This window comes from Armigeres subalbatus, chromosome 3, assembly GCF_024139115.2.
Source record: "Armigeres subalbatus isolate Guangzhou_Male chromosome 3, GZ_Asu_2, whole genome shotgun sequence".
Lineage (NCBI taxonomy): Eukaryota > Metazoa > Arthropoda > Insecta > Diptera > Culicidae > Armigeres > Armigeres subalbatus.
In genome coordinates this window covers 384,780,505-384,801,228 of record NC_085141.1, presented here as the reverse complement: position 1 = coordinate 384,801,228, position 20,724 = coordinate 384,780,505, and positions in this window count along the sequence as shown.

The following is a 20,724-nucleotide window of genomic DNA, read 5'->3' as shown; positions in this document are numbered from 1 at the left end:
TGCTATCAAATTATGTACGGATTTGCACACACCCTAGACTAACGAACTTCACCGAAATGCAGATGAGCTCTATGCAACGGCACTAACTAAGTATTTGCATAGAAATCGTAGATTTGATATTTAAATTTTCGTTTAAAAAGCCAATACCTATTTGATTTTTGAAATATGATCCTATTGTCAAAATTATTTATCAAATTTTCCTAGTTATATCAATGCAGTAGTGGACGGTACTGATGCTGGCGCCACACGTTTTATTCATCGAGTAATAATAACTTGGTGGCGGTACGTGCTCAGCATACATAAGCGATCTATGGTTTGAAAAAGAAAAGCAAATTCACAGCCTCTGTGCTGTATGTAGTTGTAGAGGTTTTTAACATTAAATGGCAATTTCATAATTGCCTGGCAACAATTAGTTCATAATGCCGACATTATTGGCATTTGCTAATCGGCCACGATTGCTTAATTACGCTTGAGACGCCATGTACTTGCCGTGGTAAAATGCGTTTTTACCCATGATCAAATCTTCCTTTCCCACGGGATCAAAACAGGCTTTATTCATGAATGGACGTCCGTTTCCAGTACAACAAGTTTATGGGTTCGGACTGCTAGTTAGCAACCGCATATCCAGCTGACATTTGACGTCACATCCAGCTCAGCCGCCAATACGGCCCAATACCACATGATACCCACTTATCAAGTGCTGATTAATTGTGGCACACTCGAAACCCGATTTACATCGGACACCTTCAGCCAGATGTGTGCAGCAGATCAGATTTCTCGCACCGTTATCTGTACACCGACCACCGTTGATCACTTGTAGAGATCTATTTCCTTTATTTCCCATGACGGATTGAAACTGTGACCTGCGAGGGTTGCACTCGCGGCATGATTACTGTTCGTTAGTCCGTCGGCACTGAGCGCAGATTTGAGCACCTCAACGATTTAAACCAGTAGCTTAAACCACCACAATCGGTTCACAACTGTACCACCCAAAGATCTTTATACGATTATATATCTTGAGTCAAGCTTTTTGCAGTCGGTGATCAAATTACCTGCTCGAAGCCAACCATCCATGCGGATAAGACGGCGAAAACAAGAGATCGGCGCGCGTAAATATTTGCCTTCCAGCCCCAGGACGGTTTACCGCCTGAAGACAGCCGTTTTGACTGACACTAACTAATTATCCGGATTGTGGTCGTTCAGCTGGTGGAGTTGAACGATATCAGTTTGAACTTCTGTATTTTCTTCGGGCAGAGAAAAAAAATTGAACAACTTGATTGTCGGTTGAGTCCAACAGCTGGAGAGTAGTTGGTTGCCTATGGCCGGTAGCCGAACCATATAACATTTCTCGAAGCAGAACGCTACAATCAATCATTATGATGCTGAGGCTTCTTGAAAGTGGTGCACCGCTTCAGGCGGCGGGTTGTGAAATCGAAGGTCTAAGATCTCGAGAGGGTATCTTGTTCGGTGTAGTGCGTGGTTTTTGTTTGGTCCGGTCGTCCCGTCGTCGTCGTCGTTGGTCGTCGAAAAAAGGAGTCGTGACACTAATGGAAATAATTACTCACGCGTGGCAGGTAGATTCGAGCGATTTCAAGATTGGATGATTGAGAGGTTCGGTATTAGAAATTTTGCACAGGTGCTAGACTGCCGTTTCTTGCATACTTAATAAAAATAAGATATTTGTAGGTATACTATGTGTTCCACGATTGTTGGATAGAATTTCTCTTTCCATGTTATGGTTAGTAGGTTAAAAATACTATCAGTAGTAATATGTCCATTTTTTTCCAGGAGGAGGTGAAAAAATAAATAATAAACTAATAAAATAATTGAAAACCCAGATTAATCCATCTAGCGGTGATGATGCCTCTTTCGTTCGTTTCAAAAAGTATCGAGAAAAATTCATTGGGAAGGTAAAAACAGGCCAAGTAAAAAGCAATTAATGTAAAAATAAAATTACATAGGGAGCGGGAACATTTGGGCAGCACCCCCTATTCCCGTCCGAAACGTTAATAACTCGACCGCGTTCCAACCAAATGGCTTGATTTTTTGTACATCATTAGATGTTGACAGAAACAACGATCGCAGCAATCGACGGGCGCGGTTGCTTCCAACAATTTTTCCTGTCACGAAATTTATAGTTTTCTTGAATTTTCAAAAATGAAAAACCAAAAGGTGTGAGCGTTCGGTTAAGAAGAAAATTGAGTGAATTTTATGCGAGTGGTGCGCAAGTGAAAGGAATTTTTAGTACTTAAAACAGGCATCCATTTGGCCAGATACCGCTGGGCGGTTGTGTATATTTGAGAAGATTTAGCACAGGAGGGGTCCGAATGGCGGAACGCTAGTGGGAAAGTGTTTTGAGCGCTTGGATGAAGGAAAAGTGAAAATTGTTGCGAAGATCTTGTAGTGTACCGGAGGATGAATTCGAAAAATTTCTGCTCGTGCCGTTTTTCCTTACTTTATTTAATTCTGGAGTTAAAATTTAACTTTGAATGAAACAGAATGTCAATGGTGTTGTGTGTATAAAGAATTGTGGAATCGTGGACAATGCCACGTCGCACACCACTGGTGCACCGCAAAGAAGTAGTTCTCCGCATCTAAAGCGCCCAAAGTTCGAACATCAGCTCGAACATCGACAAATATGATTATGTGTGTTTTTCCTAAAATGGCGCGACATTTATTGTTGCGGGAGCAAATAAGGTTTTCGGCTGAATTCTATTCAGCAGATCGCAAACTCAAGTTATGGTGCAAAGCAGCTTAAAGCTGTAATATATTGAAATTAGTTCACATTAGGTTTCTTATAAAAATACTCACATTTTTCAGTTTCGGGCTATTTTAGTATTACGTTCGCCCTTAGCCTCACTGCTCGTGCTACTTCCTAGCATCTGTGTAATTTATAAGTTAGATGTGTATGCAATTAGATTAAGAAACAACTTACTTTAAGCACATTTCACTTAGTAATTGAATTGATACTTATAGCCTAGGTTTAACAACTAGTAGAATAGCTGATGAAATAATGATTACGCATTCATGCGTGATGGTGGTTTCTATCTTTTCCATTACCCATAGTTGCTACCCATATATGCTCATTGAAAATAAATGGTCAGTCGCAATGCAGCTCATGGATTTCTGGCGGCAACATTTATTCTTCAACCATAAGCTCTCTGGTTCCTGGATTTGTTCTTAGTTGGTGAGATTGTTTCAAAATATTTCTTATAAATTGTATCGGTTATATCCCACCTCATATTTTCGCTTATTTATAACGTTTTCATATTCTTTAAATTTCATTCATAGCTATTACTCGTTATCTCTACTCATCAGATAAATTTTCTATATGGCGACACTACTGGGTCGACTCGATAACCATTGTACCTATTATGTTAGCTTTATTTATAAATTTCATCTATTCAACATATTTATCATTTTCATCACATTCCTCATATTCAATATATTCGATAAATTCATTATATACGTATTCATATTTATCCAATACACTATATTCTCTGCACGCAATCAACCATAATAAGTCGAGTCAAGTACGAGACACTGAAGACGACCACACAGTTGTGGTCGAAATACATATCTGCAAAGATATCGAAATAATTGGTGGAATTAAATGGAGAGTACCTTAACTCGTCTTAGACGGTTGTCATATATAATTACCTTATTTATTGTATTAATCATACAGAGAACCATCTCCTACTCAATATGTTCTTTGACTTAAAGTTGGCCCTGGCGGATCTGATCGGTTTCTTTTATACACTTTCTCTCTCGATATTGAAGGGATATTGATTAAAACAGAATTCAGACTATGAGTTGTGTGGCAAAATGTAAAGAGTTTTGATGTGAAATTGATCTGTCCATTTTAGCTCTAGGTCGTTTTAGCTTTAGCTCTAGCTTTTGGTTGCTCTATGTTAGCTAATATTAGGTGCTTACTGCATTCATTATATTCTACATTTTCAGTTAATTCTTAATACTCATTATATCAATTTCAATGTTTCCATTGGCTTTCATCATTACGGAACTGATTATCACCAATATATTTATTATATTTATTTTATTATCATTGTACTAAACAGTTCATGATTGAGCCCATACTATACTATTTTTCATCTATCATGATTTTTTTAACTGGATATCGATTAAGGGCACCTTACGTCGCACTACCTAAATTCTACCTAAATGACTGTGGATATACAACAGTAAAGCACAAGTGGAGATTGGGCAAATCAAGCATCCGAAAGATATTCAATTTCCAAAGGAAAGCTAACCGCGGTGGAGGTCGGTACTCGGATTCTGATGGCTTTTCCGCAAACGTGACCTTTAAGTGGTCTTGTTGTGTAGGGGTTATCACGCCTATCTAGAGAGTAGGAGGTTGAGGGTTCGAGTCCCTCCAAGACACGTGGATTCTTTTTCGCAAATTTCATATCAATTTGTCCATTTCGAAACATATGCTATGCATATGCACAGCCAAGATATTTAACAAAAAAATAAATTCTTTTATTTATCTGAATATTTTTTTCGAATCCATTTCATGGGAGCTGACCGGGATGGTTAACCTAAGTATTGTGCTATTCCTTTTTACTCTTTACTATTCATATTCTCTAACTAGATGTTCTCCCTTACTCGATTGTCCTTTTGACATTAGATTGCTAAACATATCACGAGATCCAGAATGTTTTAATGTTTTACATTGCAAATTACTCTACATCAAATGAAATGTCCCGCAGTATGAGTAACCTTTAATGAAAGGCTCAATGCATTTATATTATTATTATATTCATAACAATCATTAAGATAGTTATAATTATGTATTTCTTTTGATCATTTTCTGCATCACTATATTAAACAAACTATATTAAACAATATAATCTGTATGTGCATTAGATTGTCATCATGGTGAAAATCCTGGACGGAACCAATTATAAAACTTAACGCCTCTATATTAGGTTATCGCTCACAAGGCTTATTGAGTTATTATATTCCATACATTTATTTTATAAACATCACATCAAGTAGAATAAAAAAATTCACCATTCGAATGATATTAACTGTTGTTCGTTTTCAGGCAATGGTTGTTTTTTTTTTTAGATCTTAGTACACTTTTATCATAACGCATGAGTCTTATCATTGCCATCCGTACAATCATCTACTATTTTCAGATTAGTGACACTGTGGTTTAAGATAAATTACCCGAGCAAAGTCTGATATCATAATGAGGGCAAATAGAAAGGCAAAACAATTAGGATGTCAACATCAAATTGAAACCATAATTTGTTTTCAAATTTTGATCTCCATGACTGATTGCATAATTTGATTTCAGTTTGCTGTTGATTTTTATTTATATGATTTCTGATTTCTTGTTCTGATTTCTCTATCATTGACTAATATTGAAATCAGCTTTCAATTTGCTCTCATCGATAGCAGAAATAGTTTTCAATTGATGTCACAATAATTTTTCTGTTGTTGATTTTATTATATTAACCGTTTAAACAACCAAAAGGATATTTATCAAAGTAATCAAAATCAGCGATTCCTCAACATCAAAACAAGTTATCAATTTGACCGCAAACTTTGCTCGGGCAGTGTTTTAAATTTATTCATATAGCAGATCGATTTATCAAATATCGAGTAATCGAGTATCGGGTGCTTTATTGAATACATGTATCATCTCCAATAGTAATTTTCATATCTATTCAGCGTTGGTGTAAGGATAAAACATTCGTCGATGGACATAATTAGTTTCAGATTTCCAGAACCTTCATCATCATTATTGGATAAACAAAAAATCTGATCAACCTTTTATTGGATGTTCATCAATCAACGTTTCATCTCCTATAGTTTCATTTATCATTATACCTTATTTAATTATACTTACAGGAAATAGTTGTCCACCGAAAAACCACTATAAATTTATAATGAGATTAACGTTTCAGACTTTCAGTAATGAAGCATAGTAACGTTCCAGGATTATCTACCAGATCACTATTCCATATATTCCCTATACATGCCCAAATTTCCCATACAATATTACTGATTTGAATGTAAATATATGAGATGGGGTTGGGAGGGTGCATCACTTGCATCAGGGCATCAATGCAGTTACAACGGGACAATGAAGTGGTAGCCAATCGGAGTCAAGGACGGAAAGTATTAGTCGTTCACGTCTATTACTTTTATCTCCAACCGTTGTTAACAAGTTGACGCGCCCTTCTTCAAACAAACCATCCCGTGGAAAGCTTGACAATTATTGCGAATTTCATTATCATATTTGTTGGATCATTCTGCTGGAAGGAGATTCTCATTTTCCCGTGGGTTTCGTGTAAGTGTCTCTGCTTACAGGTCCACCACCCCCATTTTTGGCCCTTCATACAGCAATATGTTGAATTCAAAATGATTTTAAATTTGACCTTACTGTTAAGTGGAACCGCATGCAGAGCAAGACTCCAACCAGGATGGTGGGTAACTACATACATACATACATTAGATGTCGACAGAAACTAATCATGTTAAGTGGAACCGCATGCAGAGCAAGACTCCAACCAGGATGGTGGGTAACTACATACATACATACATTAGATGTCGACAGAAACTAATCATGTACTAAAAACAAGTAACTCGGTTGTAATGCGATCGAGTAATGAACGTTGTGAACGGGAATAGGGGGTACTGCCCAAATGGTTCTCGATCCTATTGTTTCAAAATCTGAACAAAATACACAATATTTTCAAAATATTAAGAAGGCATTAAACACTATGTTGAGAGCCTATTCAGTCTATTTGTCGATGACACTTGATATTCAATTGAGCCGTCTAAGATGAATTAAGTACTCTCTTATACTACGCTAGGTACCTAATCTAATCTTATTTGCCTACTTTATTTACCTATACAGTAAATTACTTTATTGCTTAGGTAGAAACTTAGGTAGGCTTAGGTAGAGTTTCCATGGGGAAGACACATTTCTTAAGATTTTAATATTTGATGCCGTAATTGGGTGATTTTCCTTATACACATGCTCTGCTACCTTAGATCTAAATTCGTAATGTAATCCCTTATCGTTTTCTCTTTTCGCCTTACTCACTTCCGCCATATGTTCCTTTAACCTTATATCTAATGACCTTTTTGTTTGGCCTACATAGATTTTTTCACATTGGGAACAACTTATTTTATAAACGCCTGCCTTATTCAACATTTCTACTTTATCCTTCGTCAACGAAGCGTAGTATAAACAGTGTAAGTTGCGATTGTTTTCTTCAAGTTGAGTCAAGTACGAGACACTGAAGACGACCACACAGTTGTGGTCGAAATACGTATCTGCAAAGATATCGAAAATTAATTGGTGGAATTAAATGGAGAGTACTTAATTCGTCTTAGACGGTTGAATACATTCCACTAAAAGAGCTTTATATATTTTTCCCATTCAATTGAGGTTAGTTAGGAAGGGTTTGTCCGAATCCAGCCATTTGGCTGAATACAGACATTTGGCCGAAGACCACTAGGCCGCACATTGTTTGGCCGAACAGACCATTTGGTCGAATGGGTCATTTGGCCAAACAGTTCATTTGGCCGAATAGGTCATTTAGCCGAATAGGACAAACAAAGTAAAAAGCGCGAAGTGAGTAGTGAGACGTCTTACTACTCACTTTGCGTTTCACACTTTTTAAAATAAGAAGTGAGAAATGAGGAACGAGAAGTGAGACGTCCCACTACTTACTTCTCTTTTCTCACTGCTAACTATGAAAAATGAGAAGTGAGTAGTGAGACTCTTACAGTAAGAAATTTTTACAGTAAGATATGACACGTTTCACTTCTCACTTCTCATTTCTCACTTCTCACTGTGAAAAGTGAGTAGTGTGAAGTGAGAAGTGATACGTATCACTTCTTACAGTGAGCAGTGAGGAATGAGAAGTGAGTAGTGAGACGTCTCGATTCTCATTCCTAATTTCTTACTTTTCAGATGACCTTTTCAACCAAATGTCCTTTTCGACCAAATGGGTTTTCGGCTAGTGGCATTCGGCCGAATGGGTTTCGGCTAAATGACCTTTCCCTGTTGTGAATTTGCTTGTTTTTAAAAACTTTTATAAATATATACTTTTAAATATATATACTTACTTTTAAAATTGTGGTCCGATTTAGAGTGATTCAAATTATGACTTTTTCGACTTCCCTACATAGGCACATGAATCATATGTTTAAACATTGACATCTGCTATTTTGACAATCCTCCTAATTTTTTACATTATTTGGGCGTGATTTTACTGAGCTTTAAGCAGTTTGAAGTTTGTATGAAAATTACTATGAAAACAGTAATTTTTGTGGCAAACCGTTCCACAATGTTGCCTATAATGCTCTAAAAGTATATAAATACGTTGGCAACATTGTAAATTTTGCAAGGCTCAAGGTTGCAAAGTTCGTCTTTGTTGCGAAACGCTTTGATGCTGTAGCGTCCCGTAGCGTACTGGGCTACACGTTCGCCTTACAAGGGGATGGTCATGGGTTCGATTCCCAGCCCCTTCACCAAACCCTCGTCAGTCGCCCGTACGGTGGCGTTTGGGGTACGCGCCTTACCGTCACGGCTGCCTGATGACGACTGACAACCAGTTCTAATCGGAGGCATTCCTCCAACGTTACCCGAATAAATGGCAATCGAACAATGCAACGATCATTGGATTGACGACACGGACAAATGGCACAATGGACTCACGGTGAGATGGACCAGCAACGACAACAACAATGAATAATGGAAAATCTAAAAATAGATTCTGTGTACCACTGTAGATCTCGGCACAGTAGCGGTTAAGTAACACAGAGTGCCTATCAAATAAGAAAGGAATAAAAAAAATGGAACTACCTAGTTGCCAAAAATCGGCTCGTAAATGCCGATGTAAATGTAAATGCAGTGAATGTTTTAAGGGGTTTTTGCATAAAAAATGAATTTGGCCATAAATTATGATCCCATAGTCTGATCTAGCCAATTTTCAATAAGAAACAATGCGACAGGCGGCGGATCAAACTTGTTGCGAGCAAATCGGCTTAAGATAAGTGCCAAAAAATAGTCAGAAATGTTTACGCGTTTTTCATGTAAAACACGTATTTTGGCCATAACTTCCAATCCCATAGAGGTTTCTAAGCCAGGTTACCATTGTTGCATTCGTATATCATGAGACTAGATACTTGATACTTTTATGCCCAGGGAAGTCGAGACAATTTCCAATCCGAACCGGGAATCGAACCCAGCCACCCTCAGCATGGTCTTGCTTTGTAGCCGCGCGTCTTACCGCACGACTAAGGAGGGCCCCTCGAATGCAACTTGTTTTGAGCAAATCGGTTAATGGAAAGTGTCTAAAAAAGTGAGACTTTTTTATGCGCTTTTATTGTAAGAAAATTTTCTTGACCATATTCCGATCCGGTCAATTTTCAATAGAGAACAATGGGACAGGATTCTGCGTCGAATGCAATTTGTTACGAGCAAAGGTTAAGGATAAGTGCCTGAAAAATTAGTGAGATTTCTTACGCGTTTTTCATGTAAAAAATGTTTTGTCCATAACTTCGGAGCCCTTAGTCTGATCTGGCCAACTTTCTAAAGCAGCGGTTCTTTTTCGTGGGGGTTGTCCACAAACCATGTAGACCGAAATTTCACATTTTCAAACCCCCCTCCCCCCTTGTAGACTTTCGTAGACTTTTCCGAAACCCCTCCCCCACCCTTTTGAAGTCTACGTAGACTTTTTCAAATTTTACAAAACATCATATGTGATTGGAAAAATCCCAGCAATTCAGTTTTCAGCAATTCAGCTATTCAAATCCATTTCCATATCCCTTGTGAACATTACAGTAAAATTCAAATTTCAAATATAACGAAATCAAACTGAAGAAAATCCAACAAAACAAATATCAGTCCTAAACGAAATCAAATTTAATCATCTGTCCATAGCTCTTGAAACTAAATCTCGAAGCCAATTAATTTAATTTCTGTTGAATTTGATTCCTCCTAGAGGTGTGCGCCATCGTCACCGGCACTTGCATCGGCGCGCCACTGCTTAAAATCTGTCACGCATCTGACCTAAAATTCTTCATGCCGGTTCAAATTTGTAGAAATCCGAAGAATTTTCAGAATTTCGATAAATTTCGAGTTGAAATTTCGAGAATGTCAAGTCTACATCCAATAAGTTTTTAGTGGAAATTCCGTAGAATTTCCCGATTGATAACCTTAAAAGTTTCCAGGTAATACTCCAAAGAACTCTCCGTCATAATTCCGATGTCTTTCTTGAAAATCCCATCAATAATCATCCGTTTAAAAACCAAACCTTCAAATAATCATCCGTTTGAAAACCAAGATATTTTTTTAAATTCCAAAAGTTTTCCCGTTCAAATACCGAGTAATTTGTGGGCTTCGTGGCCGTGCGGCTAGCGACGTCAATCGTCTAGGCGCATGTGCTATGGAGTGTGGGTTCGATTCCCGCCCCGGTAAGGAGGAAACTTTTCGTGATCGAAAAATGGTCCACTGGGTGTTATGTGTCCGTTGTCTCATGCTAGGTGTTTGAGTGTTCAGTCTGTACGACCTCTGCTCTGGTCGAAGACGGTGTTCATGTCTTTCTCTATAAATTTCCGGGAAAACTTAAAATTATTTCCCGTGGAATTTCAGAATGGTTACCTACCGTTTTGACTCAAATTCCGAATATGGCGCATATCGCGAACACTGGCGTTTTAGCGCCCTGAAACTAAAGTTTTCATTAGTTTTCCATACTGAGGATCAATATTGCAGAAGAATTCAAGCTTCTATGGAGAAAATTACATAAATAACGCCAAAATGGCTATTTAAAAGCGAGTGTTCGGGATATGAGCCAAAACGGTACGATATTTTGAAATTTCTCTTGCAAAATAGGAAATATGAAAAAAAAGAATCCTATGGACATCCCAAAGAGTTTTCCGAATAATTTTCGGTGCAAATTATGAAGAATTTTTGAATTTTTGAATTCATTGAATTTATTGTAAAAGTTTCGAATACATTTTCATGAAAATTACAAATGCTTTCTTACAAGAAATGCAATATTTTTTTTGTGAAATGCAATATAGTTTTTGGTAGGAAATTCAAATATTTTCTCGTGAAAGTTTTCAATAATTTCTTTAAAAATGTTGAAGATTTTCCATCAATATTTTCAAAGAATCTGCATTAGAACTGCCGAAGAAATTGTAGAGAAATTTTCTAAGAATTCCCCAGGACATTTCGAAAAATTTCGTTTATATGTATGTCCAAAGAATTCCTCATGAGAATTCCGATAATTTCCGAAATTAAGAAAAATTACCCGGGGACTTTCCAGAAAACCTTAAGTGGAAATTCTGAAGGGTTTCTCGAGGAAATTTCGGAGAATATCGCTTATAAGTTTCAAAGAATGTTTTTTGGAAATTCCAAAGACTTTTTGTTAGATATGCTAAAATGCTTCCTTTGTAAATTCTGAAGAATTTTCCGTTGAAGTGCGACATAATTTTCCTTGGAAATTCTAAAGAATTATTTGTAGTTTCTAAAGAAGATTTTGCCGTAAATCAAAAGATATTTTAGTAGAATCTGTTATATAATCCAAGTAGAAACTTTGAAAAATTTTTCGAAAGTTTTTATAGAATTTTCAACACAGAAGAATTTGCTGTAGAAATCATGATATTTTTAAACCGTAGTTCAAACTATTACTTCAGTGAAATCCATAAGATTTTTCTGGAGGAATTCGAGAGACTATTTCGGTAAAGTCGTAAAGTAAACGGAAAAAATCTGAAAAAAAATTACACTAGTGAACTTTGCACAAAGCTGCTGTATGAATTGTTTTCAAAAAATAGAAATTAATTAAAAAAGTCTACGTAGACATTTAGTTTACCCCCCCCCCCACGTTCCCCTTCGTAGACTAACGTAGACTTTTCCGAAACCCCTCCCTCCCCCTCAAGAGTCTACGTGGTTTATGGACAGCCCCTTGAGAGGTACCCCTTCGAACTTTTTCAATAATTGAGGTACCTCCTCTTGAAAGTAGGCTTCCAGGCCTCTTGAAAGATTAATTCACAGCTCTTGTTGAGAGGCTTTGCATATTGAAAAGACGCTTTAAAGCCTCTTAAAAGTTTGATTCCGAGATTCTTGAGAAGATGGTTCCGATCCTCTTGAAAAGAGCTTTCCGAGCCTTTTGAAAGGAACCTTTTGAGCCAAGACTCGTAAAAGTAAGCTTCTGGGCTTCTTGATTGTAGGCTTACGAGCCACTTGAAAGCAAATACGACCCCCTGGAAGCAGGCTTCCGAGCCTTTTGTAAAGAGCTTTCAAAGTCTTTTGAAAAGAACCTTCCGAATTTCTTGAAAGGAGCTATTTGAACTTTTTGAAAGAAGGCTGCCGAGCCTCTTGAAAGGAGGTTTTCAGACCTCTTAATACGAAGCTTCCGGACTTCTTGAAAGGAGGCTTCCGGGCCTCTTGAAAGCAGGCTTCCGAGCGTCTTTATCAAAGGCTTCTAAACCTCTTGTAGAGAGGCTTCCTAGACTCTTGAAAGGAGCTTTCCGAGCCTCTTGAAAGGAACCTTTCTACCTTCTTAAAAGAAGGCCTCCAAGCCTTTTGAAAGTTGGCGTCCGGGTCTCTTGAAAGGAGGCTCCCGGGCCGCTTGGAAGAAGCCTTTCTGGCGTCTTGAAAGGAGGCTTCCAAGCCTCTTGAAAGGAAGCTTCCAGGCCTCTTGAAAGGAGGCTTCCAGGCCTCTTGAAAGGAGGCTTCCAGGCCTCTTGAAAGGAGGATTCCACGCCTCTTGAAAGGATGCTTCCAGGCCTCTTGAAAGGATGCTTCCAGGCCTCTTGAAAGGAGGTTTCCAAGTTCCGAACCTTTTGAAAAAAGGCTTCTGAACAACTTAAAAGGAGTCCTCCGAGCCACTTGGAAGGAGGCCTTCGAGCTGCTTGGAAGAAATCTGTGCTAGTTGTGGAGGGCAGGATTCAATTGGATTTACTAATCGCCATGCATATTATGTACAAAACAATGTTTTGAAATAAAAAAATACACAATTATCAAAACTTTATCAATAAATTTTGATTGGAATTGTAATTCGCCCTCCATTACGAATTTTTGTTCAAGGTACTCCCTAGGGCCAGCGAAGGTACCACCGTGCGTGTGCGTGTAAATCGGTGGAATAGAAGTATCCAAAAATTAGTGATTTAGTGTAAATAAATGTATTTTGATCCGGATCCATTGTTCGATCTGGCCAATTTTTGATAGAAAACAATAGAAAAGGATTCGGCGTCGAATGCAACTTGTTGCGTGCAAATCGGTTTAGAATAAGTACCAAAAAATGAGTGAGATTTGTTTGCGCACATACATACACACAAACAGCTCGGATGATGACGACTCAGCGTCAGTTCACGCTCGAGCAACCAGATAAACCGCCCACGTTGTTAGACTTAAACAACGTAGTTTAGTTTTACTTCTCTTCTTCTTCTTCTTATTGGCATTACATCCCCACACTGGGGCAGAGCCGCCTCGCAGCTTAGTGTTCATTAAGCACTTCCACAGTTATTAACTGCGAGGTTTCTAAGCCAAGTTACCATTTTTGCATTCGTATATCATGAGGCTAACACGATGATACTTTTATGCCCAGGGAAGTCGAGACAATTTCCAATCCGAAAATTGCCTAGACCGGCACCGAGAATCGAACCCAGCCACCCTCAGCATGGTCTTGCTTTGTAGCCGCGCGTCTTACCGCACGGCTAAGGAGGGCCCCTTTACTTCTCTTATATCCACCGAAATCACACTGAAGCTTACCTTATTATATTTAACGCATTCAACTAAGGAAAAATCAATTTAAAACAATTATTCACAAAACCGAATAAAATCACGAACACTTACTCCGAATTTGAATAAATTTAACCGCACTTGTTTGACGTACAAATCCATAATATCCCTCTAATAGTCTAATACCATTGCAGTAGAATTAAAAATGACCCTTCCTTCTACATACATTGAGAATTGAAGACTTGGAGCTTGATTTATTAGGACAGTTCACAACCATTAACTTCACATTAACAAGTCATTTCGAACGAAGAACCTTTGAATGTGTTTCGCGTTTTCCTTTTTAGCTCAATTGCACTTATAAATTATGGTCTCTGTCACAATTCAAAAAAGGAAAAAATAATTTGCCCCACAACAGCTGATCCCCATTGCACTCTGCAGTGCGGGAAAGGACTTTTTAGGCTGGAATTGGAGCATGCCTTCAAATGTGCTCCAAAGATCGCCATCGTCGTCGTCCGCCTGGTGAAGTGCATTTGGCTGCAGCTGCTGCTAGGTACCCTTCCGATAATTGATCTATTAATTTTCACCGATGCAGAACGATTTTTCTTACTGATGGGTTGCTTTCAGTTGCTTGAATGGGTAGTAATCAGGGCTGGAATCTATATCGTGAGCCCATCGATGTTTATGACTCCCTCCCCCGAAGCCTGCAGTAGTTGTGTGGAAATTCCTTTCGCGCCGTGGCCGTGTGCGCGACCGCCGGAGGCATCCTTTGGTAAATGTCTGTATTTGCATTTGGTCAAACAAAACAGGGCGATTTGTCCGGGCCGACGATTGCGCAGAACGAACACATATCGGTTACGTGACTCCAGATAATCATTCACCGTTTGTAGGACGACGACGACGACGACAACGCGATGGCGAGGGAGTTTGCGAGAAGAACGACACAAAACTGACCAGCTGAACTGAATTCAACCTCTTCGCCATGTAGCGAAGGAGATTTATGGAATGTTGAACAGGTAATCTCTTCGTGCGATCTTTTCTTCGGAGCAGGTTTCCTCCTCGTGTTGTTCGTATTGCAAAATAGGTTGAAGGGGGTGGTCGGTAACGACAGGTCACTGGATGCCTCAGGGTCCACAGCTGTACAGATGGCCTAAGCACTCCACTATGGAGATTCAAGAGGTGAAAAATTAAAAATTGAATCTCATCAATATGTGATTAACGCTCGCGTCTCGGAATATTGCGATAAATCTTGAACTATGTATATGTCACTACCATACCAGCCATTAGCTGGAATGGTAACTACCGGCAGGATTAGGGAAGAAACTAAATGACCCAGTGTTGCCCAAAGGCCTGTATTAAGTTTTCTCGAATTTTCTTTCAACGATTTGAAAGGAATAAGCTGTGGCAACTTTCTCCACGCACTAGTGTTTGGGAAAGCTTTTTGAGATAATGCTTGGCCAATTAGTTGCACCTATGCTCTCGCCATTATTTTCATATGCTCATCTATTGTCTCCATCAGCTTTATTTATCAATCGAAGTTTTCTTCTACATTTTTCAAAGCTACTTTACGAATCACCATCACGACGATCCCTTCTATTGACTGTATTTTTAGCCATCCATGTCTATAATTTTCCCACAGTGAGACCTATCGCCGGCCAGGATAGATGAGATACAGAAAATGTTTGGCAGAGCAAATCTTATCGCGCTTCCAAGATCGGTTTGGCGTGATCAATAATCCGGTGGTGATGAGATCTAAAGAGCGGAAAACTTTCGCTGCCGCTGAAAGCTGCCGTTTGCTGCCAGAGCGGGGATGGTTGGCCTCTCCGATCGTTGTCGTGACTGAAGCTTTCAGCGTGATTGATTTGTATTGAGTTGACCCCGGGCACGATTCCAACGCCAGGGCGATTGAGATCGCAATAGTCGACACACCGTCGTCTTAGTTCATACTTGCACAGCCCTGTAATTGAATCTGGGGGGGTTTAGGGCGAAGAGCAGTGGCGCAGCTAATTAAGGAACCGGTGGCGGTGGTCGGTCACCTTTGGTCTGGTAGGGATTTCTTCGCGTTTGCGGGTACATCTCCGAATGATGTGCTCAATCGATGCACATCGGCCTGAATGGGTGAACCGATTCTCAATTGGCGAGATAGAGTGCGCGGAATTAACTGTTCCAACTCACAGCACGTACATACATACCTGCGAGTTCGATCGATGAGGCAAGATCAATGTTTTACAAGTGCTGCTATAAATCATCCCATGAACATCTTGTCGACCGCTGAAGGCACGTGTATGTGCTCAAGACAGTAATTCAGTCGTGACTACCTGACTGGCGATGGGTGGGTGACTCGCTACTTGAACTGGAACAATCAGTGCAATGTATCAATTAATACAGGAAGTTCGGATTGGCCATTGCGATGAAAGATATCGGTTCCCACTTCTGTTCATACCGAACGGTTTGAAATCATGTATCCAAAATAGAAGATTTGGTGCTCGATTCGATTTTCTGAAATTACCGTTTTCGAAACATAGTATTCAGGAGCATCAAATGTAAAAAAAAACTATCGATTAAATATGTGGAAATAAGTAATAGCTAAAATATTTCGAATGGAAGTGGCGGTGTTGAAGCCCAACTATTTCTTTCAATTCATTCCAGAACGTCCCGTGGCACTTGTAACAGGTTTTTCGCAAGGATGCATGATTTGGACGCAGGACTTACGTCGTTCTTCACTATACCGGGTGTCACTGGCGGAGCAAAGCTGGGGCATGATGGGGCACGTGGCCCACCAAATCGAATATTTTCCCTGAAATTTAACTAACATATACGCCAAAATTGCTTTTAAAAAATAAACTGATTTTCCTTAAATTCATTATATTTTAGACAGAATTTTTGGATTAATCTTGAAATTTCTTTGGAAATTCTGATAGGTGTTTCTTCGGCAATTCTATAGTAAATCCCTCCGTAAACTCCGGTAGGAATTCATAGGAATTCAGAAATATTTTAGCAAATCCTTCAGAAATTTCTTTGCAAAATCTTTCCGAAATCTTCAAGGTTTTGCTTTGGAAATTTGTTCCAGAATTCATTCTGAAATTTCTTCAGGAATTTCTTCAATAATTCTTTTTCACATCCTTCAGAAATTCTTTCCATTCCTGGAATTCCTTCCATGAATAATTAGGAAAATTATGCCATTAACTCCAAAATTCATCCAGATATTCTTTCTTCTTGCTTTCAGTAAAACCATACAACATTAATTCTAAAATTGATGCAGGAATTATTCCGGAAATTTTATTGGAAGATTTTTTCTTGAAATTTATTGAAGAAGGAATTAGAAAATCCTAAGGGAATTTTCGGAAGAGTTTCTAACGAAAATGTAATTTCTGAATGAATCCCGATGGAATGTTTGAATCAATTTCTGATTTCCAAAAACATTTCCAGTCACGTTTTCCAGAACGTTCCAGTAAACGTGACTCCCGAACCCGTGGCTGTTGTTCACGAAAAAATACACCGTGAACTTGTTAGTTCACGAATTCATGAACGCTTTTTTTGCGTGAAGGAATTCTCAAAGGAATCTCTAAAAGCATTTCTAAGGGAATTTTCGAAGGAATTTCGAAAGGTATTTGCAGCAATTATATGGACTTTCCAAGGATTTCCTGTAGAAATGTCTGAAGGATTTCTCCTAAAACAATTTCCGAAGGTATTCCTTAAACAAATTTTGAAGGTGTTCCTGATAGAATTCCCGAAGGATTTTTCATATGTATTTCTGATGAATCTAAAGGAATTCTTAAGCGAATTCCCAAAGGAATTTCTAAAAACAAATTCGTAAAGCAAATTCTAAATTAAATTTACGGAATTCTTAAATTTCTGCAAGAATTTCTTTAGACATTCCTCCAAAAAATCTTTTTCACTACCTACAACATTTACGCAGATTGTTTTAGGATTGCCTTTGGAAAGTGCTTCAGCAGTTTCTTCGGAATAAAATTTAAGAGCTCTGCCACTACTTTCTCAAGAAATCCCTTTGGACACTCTAGGAAGCAATTTTTGATATTCCTTCGTAATATCTCTCAGGATTTTTACAGAACTTCCTCTTTTCTTTCGATTTCTTTCGAGAATTTTTTTTCGAGGGAAGCCAAGCGGATCGGACTAGTCATCAAAACGTCGAAGACGAAGTATATGATCGGAAGAGGTTCAAGAGAAGACAATGTGAGCCACCCACCGCGAGTTTGCATCGGTGGTGACGAAATCGAGGTGGTAGAAGAATTTGTGTACTTGGGCTCACTGGTCACTGCCGAAAATGATACCAGCAGAGAAATTCGGAGACGCATAGTGGCTGGAAATCGTACATACTTTGGACTCCGTAAGACGCTCCGATCGAATAGAGTTCGCCGCCGTACCAAACTGACAATCTACAAAACGCTCATTAGACCGGTAGTCCTCTACGGACACGAGACCTGGACGATGCTCGTGGAGGACCAACGCGCACTTGGAGTTTTAGAAAGGAAAGTGCTGCGTACCATCTATGGTGGGGTGCAGATGGCGGACGGTACGTGGAGGAGGCGAATGAACCACGAGTTGCATCAGTTGTTGTCCATCGTTCACACCGCGAAAATCGGACGACTGCGGTGGGCCGGGCACGTAACCAGAATGTCGGACAGTAACCCGGTGAAAATGGTTCTCGACAGCGATCTGACGGGCACAAGAAGGCACAAGGCACAAGAAGGCGCACAAGCGGGCAAGGTGGATCGATCAGGTGGAAGATGACTTGCGGACTCTACGTAGACTGCGTGGTTGGCGACATGTAGCCATGGACCGAGCCGAATGGAGAAGACTCTTATATACCGCACAGGCCACTTCGGCTTTAGTCTGAATAAATGAAATGAATCATACCGCTAGTCTATAGAGAGTCCCCAAAATTCCTTTGGTAGTCCTGTTGTATACTTTAATGAATTATCGGGAAAAATATTAAAAAAAAAACCTGAAATAGTTCCTGTAGGAATTTCGGAAAAAATTTCCTATGGTTTTACTAAAAGAATTTCCGAAGGATTTTCTGGAGGAAGTTTCTAAGGCATTTCCAAAGAAATTTTCAAAAGGATTTAAAAGGAATTCCTCAAGGAATTTCCTAAGAAATTTGTAAAAGACTATCTGAAGAAATCGTAGGAAAGTAGGAAAAAAGGAATTTCCGAAGAAATTTTCGATTTTTTTAGAATTGCTTCTTTGAATTTTTAAAAGAATGTCCTGGAGAATCTCCGAAGGAATTGCTGGATTTATCTCCGAAGTAATTTCCAGAGGTTTTTCTGGAAAAATCCCTAGACTGAATTCCAGAAAAAAAAATCTTGGAGGAATGTCCAAAGATATTCTTGAACAAATTTAATGCCGGAAATGCCTTCAGGAGTTCCGTTGTCACATGGCAATTTGTTCGTAAACTCCCATGGAAATTTCTGAAATTTTGTCCTTAGTTTGTGGAAGGCATTCTTTCTGGAAATTCCGGAAGAATTACTGGAAATTTCCGAGGGAATGGAACTTCCAAAGGGAACCGAAGGAATACCTAAAATAAGTTTAGAATTGGATGTTTTTGGAAAAAACATGCCAAAGAATTGCCAAGATGCCAAGATAGGCCCGGAAAAGCTAGCCACCTGCCTGCACAAACTGATTGTCAGAATCTGGGAAACTGAACAGCTACCGGAGGAGTGGAAGGAAGGGTTTATATGCCCCATCTAAAAGAAAGGCGACAAGCTGGAGTGTGAGAACTTTCGAGCGATCACCATCCTTAATGCCGCCTACAAAGTGATCATCTTCCGTCGTCTGTCACCAATAGTGAATGAGTTCGTGGGAAGTTATCAAGCCGGCTTCGCTGACGGCCGCTCGACAACGGACCAGATCTGTACTGTACGGAAAATCCTTCAAAAATGCCGTGAATACCAGGTCCCAACGCACCATCTGTTCGTTGATTTCAAGGCGGCATACGACAGTATAGACCGCGTAGAGCTATGGAAAATTATGGACGAGAACAGCTTCCCTGGGAAGCTAACCAGACTGATCAAAGCAACGGTGGATGGTGTGCAAAACTGTGTGAAGATTTCGGGCGAACACTTCAGTTCGTTCGCCTGGGACTAAGACAAGGTGATGGACTTTCGTGCCTGTTGTTCAACATTGCGCTAGAAGGTGTCATGCGGAGAGCCGGGTGTAACAGCCGGGGTACGATTTTCAACAGATCCAGTCAATTTATTTGTTTCGCGGATGACATGGACATTGTCGGCCGAACATTTGCAAAGGTGGCAGAACTGTACACCCGCCTAAAACGTGAAGCAACAAAAGTTGAACTGGTGGTGAATGCGTCAAAGACAAAGTACATGCTTGTGGGCGGAACCAAGCGCGACAGAGCCCGCCTGGGAAGCATTGTTACGATAGACGGGGTGGTGGAGGAATTCGTGAACGTTGTCAATAAATATATTTGAGTTTGTTTTGGCCGCTTCTGGATCTGCTTATTCTTTCTTTTTGTTCTGGGCATTTTTGAGGATGGTGTCTTCTGGGATTCCGATGTCCTCCACTGAAAGCCAGATGAGTGGCTTCATCAGCGATGGACGTCAGGGAAAATGGACTTCAACATCCACCAGGACTGACTGGCATGCACAGATTCTCATGGAAAATTAAAACAAACGGCTCTTATCAGGGCAAGGCCACCCATCTATGATGAGGAAGAAACAGTTTATACTGAGATTTCCGAAAGAGTGAAAAATCATTGTTAATAAAAAGACAAACTATGATGACAGATATCATCCATTTCGTATAGCTAACCGGTGATTGTTAGATTTTCTAATAATGTTGTATAAGAATCTGTATAAGAACTGAGCATATGCGAAACTGCTAGATTTTTATACAAATACTGTATGAGATTTACAAATTTTGCATGTTTTTCTTACAATATTTGTTTGTGAGCTTACATTTTTCGCACGAGAATCTAAAAAAATTGCACATGTCCAGTTACTTACAGGTTTTGGTAAATT